This window comes from Rhincodon typus, chromosome 43, assembly GCF_021869965.1.
Source record: "Rhincodon typus isolate 14 chromosome 43, sRhiTyp1.1, whole genome shotgun sequence".
NCBI classification, from domain to species: domain Eukaryota; kingdom Metazoa; phylum Chordata; class Chondrichthyes; order Orectolobiformes; family Rhincodontidae; genus Rhincodon; species Rhincodon typus.
In genome coordinates, this window is record NC_063374.1 from 693,530 (window position 1) to 709,435 (window position 15,906).

At 42.7% G+C, this 15,906-nt stretch overlaps 1 protein-coding gene and 1 pseudogene across 1 annotated transcript in view; one reads left to right on the top strand and one right to left on the bottom strand.

Annotated features, from left to right (window-relative positions):
* Positions 1-15,906, top strand: part of LOC109924266 (zinc finger protein 239-like) — an 88,718-nt gene that overhangs the window by 29,466 nt on the left and 43,346 nt on the right. The window lies entirely within an intron of this gene.
* On the bottom strand, positions 8,295-13,706 carry LOC109916115 (annotated as a pseudogene).

The window sequence follows — 15,906 nt, forward strand, 5'->3', positions numbered from 1 at the left end:
CTCAAGCCCCACCCCCATCTCCTACCTACTAGCCTCATCCCACCCCCTTGACCTGTCCGTCCTCCTTGGACTGACCTACACTCACCTTTACTGGCTCCATTCCCGCCTCTTAGACCTGTCTGTCTCCTCTCCACCTATCTTCTCCTCTATCCATCTTCCGCTCTCCCTATTTATTTCAGAACCCCCTTCCTCTCCCCCATTTCTGATGAAGGGTCTAGGCCCAAAACGTCAGCCTTCCTGCTCCTATGATGCTGCTTGGCCTGCTGTGTTCATCCAGCTCTACACCTTGTTATCTCAGATTTTCCAGCATCTGCAGTTCCTACTACCTCTACACCTTGTTATTTCAGCCTCCCCATCGCCGTGCAGGCTCCAGCGTACCGATAGGTGTGATTGATGGCAGTATAGACCAATAAACGCGGTAGGCAAAACCTGGAATACACGGAAGCAACCAATCAGAACGAGGTGCAAGGGGAGGGTTGACTCGTGCAGCAAACAAGTGCTCCGCTCACTGTATTAAAATAGATAGACAAATAGGAGGCTGGAAGAAGACAGCAAAGCCAGGCAGCATCTGGAGAAAATAGCAGTGAATGTTTCGGGTATTAGCCTTCCTTTCCTCCAGATGCTGCCTGGCTTGCTGTCTTCTTCCAGCCTCCTGTTTGTTTACCTTGGAATCCAGCATCTACAGTCTATTTTGGTCTCTCACCGTATCACGGAAACAAGCCTGAGCACTTGACGGTAGTTCTAATGTTGCACCAATACCGTCTTATTCACGATTTCTAGCCTGCACGGGGTAACTATGAACCTTTTCCATCTCACCCAGCTGTCTCCAGCTAAGCCAAGCTGCGACGTTGGCTTTGCGCACGCTCCAAATCAACGGGCCGGCCCTGTTGATTGACGGCAGGTCCGGACCAATAGGAAGAGGGGACCGGAACGGAGGACCGCCTAGAAGCTGCTGGTCCTCCAATCAACCGCCGTGAACGAGAAGCGGGCGTACTCTCGGGTTGAAGGTGCGTTTTGGTTGGGAAAAAGGTTAATGATGCCCTCATACTGAACAACGCTACTTTAAGGCTTTGAACTAGAAACTTCAGCTGTTTTCGTCAGATCTGCTGAGCTTTTCCAGCATTTTCTGTTTAATATTTCAACATTGGAGTTATCTCTTTTGAATGCACAAATATTTTACAATTGAGTTCCCTCTTATTCTTCTAAACTCCAGTCAATATAACCTGTCCTCTCTTTCCTGATTAGACAACCGACCCATTCCGGATGTTTGTCTGGTAAGCGTTCTCTGAACTGCTACAGACGCATATTATTTCGAATGAGGTGACCAAAAGACCATAAGAAACCGGAGCATAATTAGACCATTCCGCCCATGAAGACCATTCCACCAGTTGGTTGTGCCTGGTATATTTTTCAACCCCATTCTCCTGCCTCCTCCCCATAATTCTTGACCCCCTTACTAATCATAAACCTATTTACCTGTCTTAAATACACTCAATGACTTGCCCTGCACAGCCCTTATACGGCAATGAGCTCCACAGATTCACCAGCCTCGAGCTGAAGAAATTCCTTCTCACCACAGTTTCAAAGGATCATCTCTTAACTTCAAGGCTGTACTGTTGGGTTCTTGTTGTACTTGCATCTTCTCCATGTCCAGTCTGTCCAAGCCCTCAGTTTTCTGTAAGTTTGAGTGAGATTTAAACTCCAGTACAGATCTAGAGTCCTCAACTATTCCTCATATGACAAGCCCTTCATCCCCAGGATCATTGTTGTATAGAGTCAGAGAGTCGTACAGCATGGAAACAGACCTGTCAGTTCAACCACTCCATGCCGAACATAAACTAAACCAGTCCCATCTGCCTGCCTCCTTCTAAATATTCCTTATTCATGTACTTATCTAAATGTATTTTAAACATTGTAACTGTTCCCACATTCACCACTTCTTATTCTGCACACGAACCACTCTCTGTGTAAAAAAAAATTGCCCCTCATGTCTTTTTTAAATCTTTCTCCTCCCACCTTAAAAACATGTCCCAAGTCTTGAAATCCCCCACCCTAGGGGGAAACTACCTGCTTTTCACCTTATCTCTGCCCCTCACGACTTTATAAACCTCTATAAGGTCACCTCTCAAGCTCCTACACTCCAGTGAAAAAGGTCCCAGCCTATCCAGCCCTCCATTCCCAGCAACATCCTGGCAAATCTCTTCTGAACCCTCTCCACTTAATAATATCCTTCCAATAACAGGGTGACCAGAACTGGACATAGTACTCCTGAAGAGGCCATATCACTGTCTTGTATAACCTCAATATAACATCCCAACTCCTATACTCAAAGGTCTAAGCAATGAAGACAAGCATGCTAAATGCCTTCTTAACCACCCTAATATTAATTGTGTAAGTCCTGCCCTTGCTTGTTTTATGAAAATGCAATACCTCGCATTTATCCAAATTAAACTCCATCTGCCCTCTTCAGCCCATTGACCAAATTGATCAAGATCTCTTTGTAATCTTAGATAATCTCTTCACTGTCCACTTTACCACCAATTTTGGTGGCAAACTTACTAACCGTGCCTTCTATATTCTTATCTAAATTATTTATATAAGTGACAAATCAGAGTGGACCCAGAACCAGTCTCTGTGGAACACCGCTAGTCACAGGCCTCCAGTTCAAAAAGCAACCCTCCACCATCACTTAGTTTCATGCCGTTAAGCCATTTTGTATCCAATTGGCAATCTCATCCTGAATCCCATGTGATCTAACTTTACTGTATCATCTACCATGCTTAATGATGTCAAAGGCTTTCCTAATGTCTAAGTAAACAATGTGTACTGCTCTGCCCTCATCAATATTCTTGTTACTTCCTCAAAAAACTCAATCAAGTTTGTGAGACACGATTTCCCTCAAATAAACTATCCCCAATCATTCCTTGCCTCTCCAAATGTATATAAATCTTATCTTTCAGAACCAATGCCAACAACTTACCCACTGCCAAAGTCAGATTCACAGGTCTATAGTTCCTAAACCTCCTCTAGACCCCCTCCAATGCCAACACATCCTTCCTTAGATACGGAGCTCAAAATGCAGTCTGACCAGAGCCTTATACAGCCTCAGCAGTATATCTTTGCTCTTGTATTCTAGCCCTCTTGAAATGTACACTAACATTGCATTTGCCTTCTGAACTGCCAATTGAACCTGCATGTTATCCTTAACAGAATCCTGAACTAGGTTAAGTCTCTTTGTGTTTCAGATTTTCAAAGTATTTCCCCATTTAGAAAATAGTCTATGCCTCCATTCTTCCTACCAAAGTGCATAATCTCACAATTTCCCATGTTGTATTCAATCTGTCACTTCTTTTCTCATTCTCCTTGTCTGTCCGAGTCCTTCTGCAGACTCCAGATTCCTCAACACTCCCACCCCTCCACCTATCTTTATGTCATCTGCAAACATAGCAATGATGATCTATGTTCCTTCATTCAGATTGTTAAAGTACAACATGAATAGTTGTGGTCCCACGACTGACCGCTGCAGTCCTCCACTCGTCACTGGCTGCCATCCTGAAAAAGACCCCTTTATTCCCCACCCTCTGCCTTCTGCAAGTCAATCAATCCTCTACCCACACTATTACTTTGCCCCTAACACCATGGGCTCTTATTTTATTTAGCAGCCACTCGTGCAGCCCCATTTCAGAGACCTTCTGGAAATTAAAATAGATCATGTCCACTTGCTTTCCTCTGTCTAACTTACTCATTACCTCCTCAAAGAATTCTAACAGATTTGTCAGGCATAATCTCCCCTTGATGAAGCCATGCTCACTCAGCTCTATTTTGTCATACAATTCCAAGTACTCCAAAATCTCACCTTTAATAATGGACTCAAAAAAATTACCAACAATCATGGTCAGGCTAACTGGCCTATAATTTCCAGTCTTTTCTCTCCTTCCCTTCTTAAACAGGCATGTTCCATTAGCCATTTTCCAGTCCTGTAGGACCCTCCCTACTCCAGTCATTCCCTGAACATCACAACCAATGCATCCACAATCTCCTCAGCTATCTCCTTTAGAATTTTGGGGTGTAGTCCATCTTGTCCGGGCGATATACCCACAATCCAACATTTCAGCTTCCTCAGCACCTTCTCCTTCATGATGGCCACTACAGTCACCACTGTCCCATGGTTCTCCTGAAGTTTTGGTATCCTACTGTTGTCTTCCACCATGAAAACTGATGCAAAGTACCTATTCGGTTCCTTTACCATTCCTTTGTTTCCATTACTACTTCTCCAGCCTCATTTTCTAGCAGTCCAATGTTCACTCTAGCCTCTCTCTTACCCTTTATATATCTAACTCTCACCAGTGCCCAGTATAATTGGTGTGACCCCTCTACTTTTGTATTCGACTACTCTCACAATAGATGACAATATTCTATTAGTTTTCCTAACTACTCACTGCGCTAACCTCCTTTGATTGATGAACAAAGATACACATACCCCACTGCTTCTCAGCTCTGCAATCTTTCACCATGTAGATAATGCCTTTTAAAATTATTCCTTCCAAAATGGACAATTTCATCTTTTCCAACATTATACTAAATTTGACAGGCCTTTGTCCACACATTCAACCTATCTGTATCTTTTTGTAGCCTCCTTATGTCCACTTCACAACTTAGTTTTTTTTTTTACCTATCACTGCTTCATCAGCAAATTTGATTAAATTTCCTTTTCATCTTTTTTATCTGAACATTTACATACATTGTAAACAGTTGAGGTCCTGTCCTTTTATTTTCTGTAATCTTGATTGTGGACTGAAATGGGAACTGGACTGTTTTAAAACCAAGGACTTGTGCAACTCATCGTGAGCTGTGTTTACACTGATGCTTTGAAGGAGTTTGGGAGGAGAGATAAGACAGAATGGCACTGAGGTGTGTTTGCAGGGTGAGATTCAGCCAGCAACAGGTAGCTGATTGGTTTGTGCTGTTGTGTTGAGTTGTGGATTCCAAAGGTCATCAGCCTAGCAACAATCTCTGGCTCGTGGAGAATTGAACTGCTTGTGGGCACCAACTGTATAGTAGCTGAATGTTTCCAGACTGGAACAGGGTGTGTTTAAGCCAAGGCAGTCAAGCCTGGAGGTAGTTACTTTCTCCCACCATTTGCTGTATTTTATTGCCTTTAAACAATATTGTGAAAATGAACAATTAAAGTTTAAATCTCCCATGTCTTCAGCAAAGAACAAAGAATCTGAAAGGATGGACTTTGGAAGGCTGAAGTTTGGGAAAGAAAAAGGACCACCTCATCTCAGCCTATAGACCTGTGCTTTTCCACTGTGATTCCCCAGTACTTTTAACCCACACCCACAACATCCATGGTTTTTGTCTGTCCCTGCCTGTACGGTGTGTAGGGATCTTAAAGGAGGTTTTAACTAGTACAGCCATTTGTTGATAGTTCATGGTCAATTACTTTTGTTAGAATGTAATTATTTGTAATAAACAGCAGTTCTTGTTAAATACAGGAATCTGGTCAATGTCTCCTGTTAAATTGATTCCATCAGACAGGTATATTGGAACTTTGTGTTATGAATGATACTATGGCTTTGAGAGGTGAACTTTATCCTGTTTTTTGAAGAGAGGTTTTGAGCCATAGGTGGAAAACTGTCTCCTCCAAGCCAATAAAGTAAACAGCTTGTGAGGCCTTAGGGTATTTTTTAAGTTGAAACAATAGAAGCAGCCTGAATGGGTGGAGTCAGGCTCCCACAGAACCAGGGTTTTAGTTTAGCTTTCAGTAGTTGTTGGGGTTTTGAAGTTGGTTGTGGAAGCAGCCATACATCTCTCTCTGCCAGAACTTTCTCTTGGTGCTTTACTCCTGGACTGGAGAAACATCGCATGTGAGACAATCTATTTTGTTGAGTTTGCCTTTATCAAGGGTATATTTATGGGATGTTACTATATTGGCATAGTTGCTGTCTAGTAGTTAAATAATCTATTGTTCTGTTAAGTTTTCAAATATAGTTAAAATTCTAACAATTCTTCTTTCATTTGTCTTTAACTATAGAGTAAGAATGTGTGTTTTGCTTAAAGTCTAGTGTATGCAATTGAATTATATCAGAACACAGCACCTTACACTTTAAATAAGATGCTTTTAAATAAGATAAAAGTTAGGATCTGGTTATCTCCTTGATATGTTTGAAGGGGGTTTGGTCTGGTCCATAACAGTGTACTTTGATTAAATCATTGACTTTTGTAGTGACCACGCAGGAGTGAGATCTGAGAATCTGTGCACTTTTCCGATTGGATCACAACAAAAGATGGGAGCTCAGGATTACGTTGAAACAGAAACAATGAGGATTTCTTGGAGTATTAATTAGTGATAATAATTAAGAAAACATCAAGTTCTATACTGCAAATAAGAAGTGGACTAGAAATTACAATGAATTGCCTGTATTTGGAAGAGTTGGTCCTGACAGTTAAGTGAACTTCCAAAGGTCCAACTCTTACTGGCAGAACATCAGAATCAGGTGATATTATGGTCAAAACAGCTTGAGCATGGAGAAAAGCTGGAGGCAGAAAAGTAGGAAAGGGGACTGAATTAAAAAGATAGGAAATTGAATTTTCTCACTTCTGATTAGAATTGGAAAGGGGAGAGAAAGACAGAGAACATAAGTAGAGTTTTAAAATTGTGCAGTTTAAAGAAAGAGACATCAGATGCTGATGCAACCCTAGTGCAGGGAATATGAGTCATAAAGTCCAGTAAGGAATTGTTTTAAATTTATACAGGTTCTACCAAAATTTAAGGAAAAGCATGTGGAGACATTCTTCATGTCCTTTATGAAAATAGCAAGACAAATGGATTGGCCAAAGGAAACTGGACATTGTTGATGCAGAGTAAGCTGAAGGTAAAGCACAGGAAATTTATGCTTCACTGTCAGAGATTTCTAGGGATTATTTCTCCATTAAAAAAAACTATTTTGACTGTAAATGAGTTAATGAGGCAGACAGTCAAATACTTCGAAATTTAAGGAAACAATTTGGGCAAACCTACATTTGATTTGAAAGAATCCAAGTAATTTTGACAGAAGTTGAAGCCATTTATGAAGTCCTCTTAAAGAAATTTAAAAACTCACTACCTTCCATAATAAGTAGTCATATTGAGGATAGAAAGGTTGCAACTACCGGGCAGACAGCAGTAGTAACTGATGATTACAAGCTGATCCATAAAACAAAATATTGTTTGCATCCCACTCAAAGATTCAAAAAAGTGGAGGATGAAAAGAAAGGCAAGTAACCAGTATAAAAAAAATGAACATGAAATTTAGACTTGTACTTTTTTGTGGAAAGTAATCAGCTATTAAGTACTCCAATTTTACAAAGCGGAAGATAACTTTTTGACTGTCATAGAGTCTTACTGCTTGGAAACAGACCCTTCGGTCCCATTCGTTTATGCTGACCAGGTATCTCAAACTTAACTAGTCCCACTTGCCTGCGTTTGGTCCATAACCCTCTAAACCTTTCCTTAGCAACATTTAAATACGTCAAGTGGTGAAGACATTGGATACATTGAGAGAATGAATTTGTAAATTCAAATAATCCAAATATCAGTTATGGGGTTAGAGCAAAGAAACTGTTCTCCTTGGAGAGACGATTGAAGGGAAATTTGATAGAGGTTTTCAAAATCATGAATGAGCTGGATAAGGAGAAGCTGTTCCTGCTTGTAAAAGAAAAAAAGAATGAGGGGGCATAGATTTAAAGTAATCTGCAAAGGTGATGTGAGGAAACAACCCTTTCTCAACACAACAAATAGTTAAGGTTTGGGATGCTTGGAAATGTGGTGGAGGCAGAATCAATTGAGGAATTCACGGCGGCACTGGATAATTATATAGACAGAATTGGTATGTAGGGATATGGGGAAAAGGCAGGAGATTGGCACTAGGTGGCAGGAACAATGGACCAAATGGCCTCCTTCAGTGCTGTCACAATTGTATGATTCACACAGAAATCTGTCGGACATGGAAACAGTTTCTGGTGTTGGACTGTATCAGCTTGTCCTTTCACCCTTTTCTTGACATCTCATGGAGTGAACTGAATTGATTTAAGACCAGTGTCTATGGTGCTAGGGATGTCAGGAGGAGGCCGAGATAGATCCCCCACAGGAATCAGCAGAGGCAGCTGATCAGATTGTCTGAATCTTAGCGTTAAAGAAACTCCATGAGTTCCTTGTCCTTGTCACTGGAGGGGAGGATGAAAGAGACAGACCTTCAAAAAAAAAGGAACTGACACGTGTTACATAGATAACAATGACTTGATACACTGTATCTAACACAAAGCTGATTTATTTGACTCTTATAAAGAATATTAACCAGTATAACCAGCAGATATAGTCCCAACAAAAATGGTCAAGTTCAGGGTATGCTTAACAGAAAAATCCAATAACTGTAGTGGGTGTAAATAAAGAAATCCCTTTCGTCACTTGGACCAGGAGAACAGCCTCCTTCAGAGTGAAGGTGATGGTGTACACTGAGTTGAGATGATTTCCTGAATCCAGCCCTGCATTGAGGATACGTGAATAGTATCTGGTCAGTGTGGACGTGCTGATCAGACGTCACTCCCAGGAAAATTTCACAGCAATTCTGACACTCTGTATCTAGAAGGTCCCCCTCAACTGTGAAGTCGCTGGTGTGTCAGTAGGTTGGACACCCGAATGAAGTCCTTTCCACACTCGCAGCAGGTGAATGGTTCTTTCCCCATTGTGTGCTCGCTGGTGTCTCATCATGTTAGATGATTGAGTGAATGTCTTCCCACATTCTGAGCAGGTGAATGGCCTCTCCCCAGTGTGAACTCGTTGATGTGCAAGGAGATCAGATGACCTCAAGAATCCAAACCCACAGTGAGAGCATCTGAACGGTCTCTCATCAGAGTGAACATGTTGATGGGTCACCAGATCTCCAGAGCTTTTATAGCACTTCCCACAGTCTGGGCATTTGAATGGTCTCTTATCAGTGTGAACTTGTTGATGTCTCAGTAGGTGGGATGACCGAGCGAATCCCTTCCCACACTCGGGACAGGCGAACGGCCTCTCCCCAGTGTGAGATCGCTGGTGTGTCAGCAAATCTGATGACAGAGTAAATCCTTTCCCACACTCAAGGCAGGTGAATGGCCTCTCCCCGGTGTGGGTTCTCTGGTGTGTCAGCAGGTCGGATGACCGAGTGAATCCTTTCCCACATTCTGAGCAGGTGAACGGTCTCTCTCCAGTGTGAACACGCTGATGTGTTAGCAGGTTGGTCGAATTAATAAACCCCTTTCCGCACACAGAGCAGGTGAATGGTCGCTCCCCAGTGTGCACTCTCTGGTGTGTCAGCAGTGTAGACAATTGAGCAAATCCCCTTCCACACTGGGGGCAGGTGAATGGCCTCTCCCCAGTGTGACTGCGTCGATGAGTTTCCAACTTTGACTGGTAGTTGAATCCCATCCCACAGTCCACACATTTCCACGGTTTCTCCCCACTGTAACCGCATTTGTGTCTTGACAAACCAGATGACTGGCCGAAGCCTCGCCCACATACAGCACAAATGTACGGTTTCTCCCCAGTGTTAATGGCAGCACTTCCTTCCATGTTCGAAATGCTACGATACTGTGATAAGTTGAGCAACTCTGCCAGATCCTGACGTGGTGTTCAGTTTGAGGTCTCTGGCTGGAAATCCTCCCCTTCTAATATCCCACGAAATTAACTTAAAACATAAAACAATGAAAATGAGACAACCTACTAAAATACATACCAGGTTGTGTGATAGAGCTGAGTAAATCGGGCAATGTGTGGGGCCAACATCAGAGGGAAAAGTAAACATGAAATATATTGCATTGTCACTTTACTGAACATCATTCATTCACATCCTTCAGGGAAGAGAATCTGCCAATCTAGTCCAGTCCAATGTAAGAGGCTTCTAGGAGGACAGCAGATGAGTGGCAGAGAGAGAGAGAGCGAGACCGAGACAGAGCGTGACAGAGAAAGAGAGTGTGAGCGCGACAGAGACAGAGGGGCGCGAGAGAGAGTGTGTGCGCGAGAGATAGACAGTCAGGCAGAGGAGTGTGAGAGAGAGAGAGGAGAGAGAGAGGAGTGAGAGAGAGAGAGAGAGCGCGCGAGAGAGAGCGAGCGCGAGTGCGAAGGAAAGAGAGAGAGGGAGAGCGCGAGTGCGAAAGAGAGAGCGAGTGAGAAAGTGCCAGAGACAGTGCGAGAGAGAGAGACAGAGAGAGAGAGAGAGAGAGACGGCCAGAGGGCGGGCGGGCGCGTGAGAGAGTGCGATGGCTGCAGCTGGTAATGAAGGAGAGGGACTTGATATATCCACAAATCAATCAGAACTTGACAGACCTAACCTCAACCTTAATCATCTGGAAAGACAAGGGTAGCAGGTATATATAAACACCATCTCCTCCAAGTCTCTCACAGCACTGAGTCATCTGATACCCAGTACTGAATGAGCACAAATTTCCTTCTTTTAGCTACTGGACAAATTAAAGCCGTCATCTTCACTCCCTCCTAAAACTTCCATTCCCTCACCAGAGTTTATCCTTCGTAACTGTCTCATGGTGAAATATTTCACTTCAAAATGAGCTTTCATCCTCATATCTCCATCATCACTAAGATCGCCTTTTCCACGTCAGTAATTTTGTTCGACTCCACCCTAGTCTCTGATCAGTAAAGACTCCGGCTTTAGAAGCACATAATTTCAAATTTATCACGCCTATCTTCAAATCCATCCATTGTCTTACCCCTTGCAATCTCTGCAATATCATCCAGCTTCTCAATACTCCCACATACGTGCTCCCCAAATTCCGAGCCTCATTATTCCCACTCTTAATCTTTCCACCTTTGTTAATCATGCCTTCAATTAGCAGTGGCATTTTCTCCACAAACCTGTCCATTTCTTCCACCAGACTCCTTAAAATTGACATCTCTGAACAAACCTTTGCTCATCTACCCCAATATAGAAACACAAGAAACGAAATAAGACATTCAGTCTGTTGAGCCTTCCCAGCCACTCAATACGATTCTGGCTGATCGAACATTTCAATGCCTTGCACCCACATCAGCCCCATTACCCTGTACGCTACCGGTAATTAGAAATTTATCTGTCTCTACCTTAAGCATTCCCTCAAAGACAGAGGCTCCACAGCCCTCTACGGTAGAGAACTGCAAAGATTCACAACCCTCTGAATAAACAAAATTCTGTTCAAAGTCCAAAGCGGCATCACCCCCCCTTTGTTTTAAATTGCCACCCCCTCCCATGGTTTTAGACTCTCCAAACAGGAGAAACATCTTACCAGCATTTACCCTTTCTATCACTGCAAGTCGTTTTGTAACTTTCAATAAGATTATCTCTCATTCTGTGAAAGTCTAGAGAATGTAGGCCCCATTTGCCAAATGTCGCTTCATCTGACAGTCCTGCCATCCTTGGAACAAGTCTGGTGAATGTGTGTTACTGCCTCAGAAGGAATTCAATATATTTCCTAAGTTTCGGAGATCAAAATTGCATGTGGTACTCCAACTGCAGTCAAACCAAGCTCCTATACATCTGATGCGAAACTTCACTACTCTTGTACTCAAATCCTCTTGCAATAAAGGCTAACATTCCATTCACCCTTCTAATATTTTGCTGAACCCGCATGTCAGCTCTTTCTGACTTATTGACAAGGATACCTAGGTCCCTCTGTGCAACTACACTTCCCAACATCTTACCTCTGGACATCTGTTTCTCCTACCAAAGTTGAAAACCTCATATTTTCCATATCTGCTGAGTGTCAAATATTGCTCTATACATAGGCATGGTTTAGCATGAAAGGTTCTATATTAACAGAGGGAATAACTTTTAAATAAATGTCACTGTACCTTCATCACCGTAAGAATAACCTGTAACTCTGCTTAACAGCATTGTGAGAGCATGTGCAACATACTGTAGTTCAAGTATGTCAAAGATCACATTCCTCTGGGCAATAGGGATAGGAGGAGGTACTAGCAAATTTCTGTTGCAAAGAATCATTATGGGTTTAATGGGCTGAAAAGTCTCTGTCTGTACTGTGGTCACTCAAAGATTCAGTGGAAAAAAAATCAAGAGGAGCCAACCACTGCAACCGCTGCTCACGCTAGTAAAAACTGAATCTTCTTTAGGCTGCCTGTGTTTCTAAACTTGGTTCTGTAAGCAACGCCTGCAATAAAATAATAGCAAAATACTGCAGCTCCTGGAAATCTGAAAAAAATAAAATACTGGAAATACTCAGCAATATTTGTGGAGAGAAATAAACTTAATATTTCAGGAAGTGTAGAATGCATTACAGGGAATAAAAAGTAAGCAGAATTCAATGGTCAATATAAGCTTGGAAGCAAAAGAGAAATGGATTAGAGAAGCAGATCCTGACTGAGAATGATCACATTGGAAGGTAAAGCTGGTGAGTCAGGTGGTCAGGAGGTGGGCAACAGTTGCAGCCTCAATTAGATACCGTGAGTAGAAGTAACAGAAATGTTCTAAACATAGCAAAACTACTAGCTGGAAAAGAAGTTAGGCAGTGGCTAGGAAGTAGTCAGGTAGGACAGCGGGAAAGAGAGCAATGGACTGACATGGCTTCAGATCCATAGTACAGGAGTCACACTATCCCTAGTACCATACAATCTCTAAGTCAACAGAGCACAACACTAAAAGCTCACCATTTTCAAAATTAAAATTTCATGCTGGAGTTTGCAGCTGGAAAGGTATCGGAAGTGCACACAGAATGCAGAGCGACTGCAACAATACAAGCCTGTGATCAGCACACATCATGAAGAATGTGTAGGTGCAGAGGAGATTTACCAAAGTACTTTGAGGGATATTAGTTACATAGTTAGATTGGAGGAACTGCGTTTGTTCTCCTTGGAAGAAAGGAAGTTCCAGTGACATTGGAAGAATATTAGGGCATATTGAAATAAGATAGATAATATAAGCTTTTCCTATTAGCTGATCACAAAAGATTATGGGGCACAGTTTTGGCAATATGTACATGGGAATTCAATGAAGAAGCTTTACAAGTGTTAATGACTTGGAGCTCAACATTTACACTCAAATGTCGTTAGTATCCAGGTCCTGATGAATCAAATGATTCTGTCAGATTTTAATATGCTGTTGATTTGAGTATCCCATATGCAAATTTCTCTTTTAACTTGCTGAAAAAGAAATTTACAAACTCCATCACTGTCAGCCTAGGGTTGAAATTCTTAACATTCTCTCACCTTGCTGCCTAGCCCAGAAAGAACCCTGCTACCTCAGTGACTGACCCACAATTCAAGGATGTTGACTACTCAGGGTCACATGTGCTGCTGAAGGTTTTCAGGCGGATGAGCCACATATCTCTGGGCACATGGGGCAGGACGTAGTTCGCACTCTTAAAATAATCTCAAAACCTTTGCCTCTATAGGTGACAGCCCACTGCACTGGAGCTGTTGGGTGAGCATGCGCCTGCGTGAAAAAAATGGTGGTGGGGCCCGGCACCCAGATGAGGAATGAAGCCTTCAGCTGTACCCTCACGCTGCGCAAACGGAACATCGGTCAGTTATTCCTAGCGTTTTCGCCTTCTACAACGAGTTTACGGAGCGTTCCTATTCACCCACCGGATCCATCACGCCCTCTATCTCTGCCTTCATTCTCACCGTTTGCAGACCCGAAAAAGAACCACCTCTCTACCGTTATGAGTCCGTGCATGCGCCGCACACGTTCGGCATTGCGCCTGCGCATTGCTCTGACGCTGTCAGGATTGAACGTTTTCTCAACTGTATGGAAGTGTGGGTAAATAAACCGCCATTGTCGATCTCGTCTGTAACAGGGGCTTCAATTCATCTCATCCAATCCTGGAAAAGTCATGGACTTAACAGACTGAGAGTTTAAAACAAAGCTGATTTATTTAACAGATATAACGATATTAAGTTTCAGCAAAGTTACAAAAACTATGAACATCAGTACCAATAAATGTCAACAGTCACATGACACTCGATTACAGTCCAACAGGTTTATTTGAAATCACAAACTTTCAAAGCACTGCTCCTTCGTCAGGTGAAGGAGCAGCACTCTGCCTATCAGCAGCACATTTGGGAGAGAAATTGACCTCTGATTGGGAAAACAGTGAGTTGTGCAAACATTAGTAGCTTCATCCAGCCTGAGGTCAGCAGCACTTCTATCACTCCTAGCAGCACTCCACTTTTATAGAATCCCTACATGTGAAAACAAGCCATTTGGCCCAATAAGTCCACAACGACTCTCTGAAGAGCATCCCACACAGACTAACACCACCGCACCCTCCCTCCACCTCATCCCTGCACATTTGAATTGTTAATCCACCTAATCTACACATCCCTGGATACTATGGGCAATTTACCATAGCCAATCCATCTTTGGACTGTGGGAGGAAACCAGAGCACCTGGAGGAAATACATGCAGACATAGGGAAAATGTGCAAACTCCACACAGACAGTCCCCCAAGGCTGGAATTGAACCCAGGTCTTTGGCACTGTGAGGCAGCAGTTGGACTATTACCTGGTATCATGTGACTTCTGACCTCATCCAGCCCAGTCCAACACTGGCACCTCCATATCATGGCTAATAAATGTCAACTGAAGAATGATCATGGTTCAGTTCTAGATGTGATTAACAGTAGAAGCAAACGCATTTAGGTGAATGGAGAGTAAATATCATTTACTTCCACTGACCTGACAGTCCACAACCTGGTGATCCCTCCTTAGTATGTTCACTGGTGTTTTAGCGCATCAAAAATTGACGGAATAGCCTCTCCCAGATGTAATCGCACTGGTGTATCAGTGCTTGGGATGACTGAATTGAATCTCTTCCCACAGTAGTGAATGGCATCTCATTGGTACATCTGCAGACTGACTGACCAAGTGAATCCAAGTGAATCCCCTTCTGTTGTAGGGAGAAATATCAAAGAGGAGCCTTAAGTTCTACATTCCACAGTACAAATGATCTTTAATCAGAGCTCTTTTGCCACATGTGTGAGGGGCCACAGACCACTCCAAATCTGGTTTTCATGTGGGGACCAGTTGCCCTCTTAAATACTGCACAGATTGGAGGTCACTGACACACTGAGTTCCCCAGCTGAATACAACATTTTTATACTTTTCACATTACAGTACAGACCTTTCTGCTATTATGTGTGTTTCGTCAACACAAACTGGCTGTAATGCGATTGATGAATACATGAACGCTGTTTGTAAAACATGCATGTGTGTCTGCTATTACACGATTCCATCCCCAACATCTTAAGTGTCATAGTGCGCAGAGGAATACAATGTTTACATCAACAGAGTCTCTGCATCGACATCATATGTCAAGATGAGGATGCTGAAGAGCTGCTTGAGTCCCATTGTGAAGACCTCTCTACAGCTGAGGGGGGAATGGAAGCTGGAGATGAAGAAGTTGAAGTCCAGGATGCAGCACCACATGAGCTTTCCACTTCTCTTTTGCCTTCTATCCTGAGGGAAGTTGAGAAGCAGTTGCAGCTCTTAGAAGACAATGATTACAATGCAGAATGCAGCAGGATAGCAATTCGTGGAAGAAGGTCTTATTTGGCACCCTACGAACAGCTTCTTTACGAAAGGAGAAAAACGGCAAAGCAGCAAAAACTAGATGTCTTTTTTAAGCCAACCCCCCCGCCCAAGAAACAGTCAGAAGACAATGAACCACAGTCGTCCACTTCTGGATTAACTATTTTTCGTCCTAACCCTGCAACCACAACTGCACCAGAAGGTGATGATGATGATGACCCTCAGTCCCTGTTTTAACAACTCAGCAACCTCAAAACCACCATCCTTCCCATCAAGTTATCTTCAATTTTTTTCAGTGTAAAGTTTTAAATTTACTGTGGTATTTCATCATTATAAATGAATTTAACATT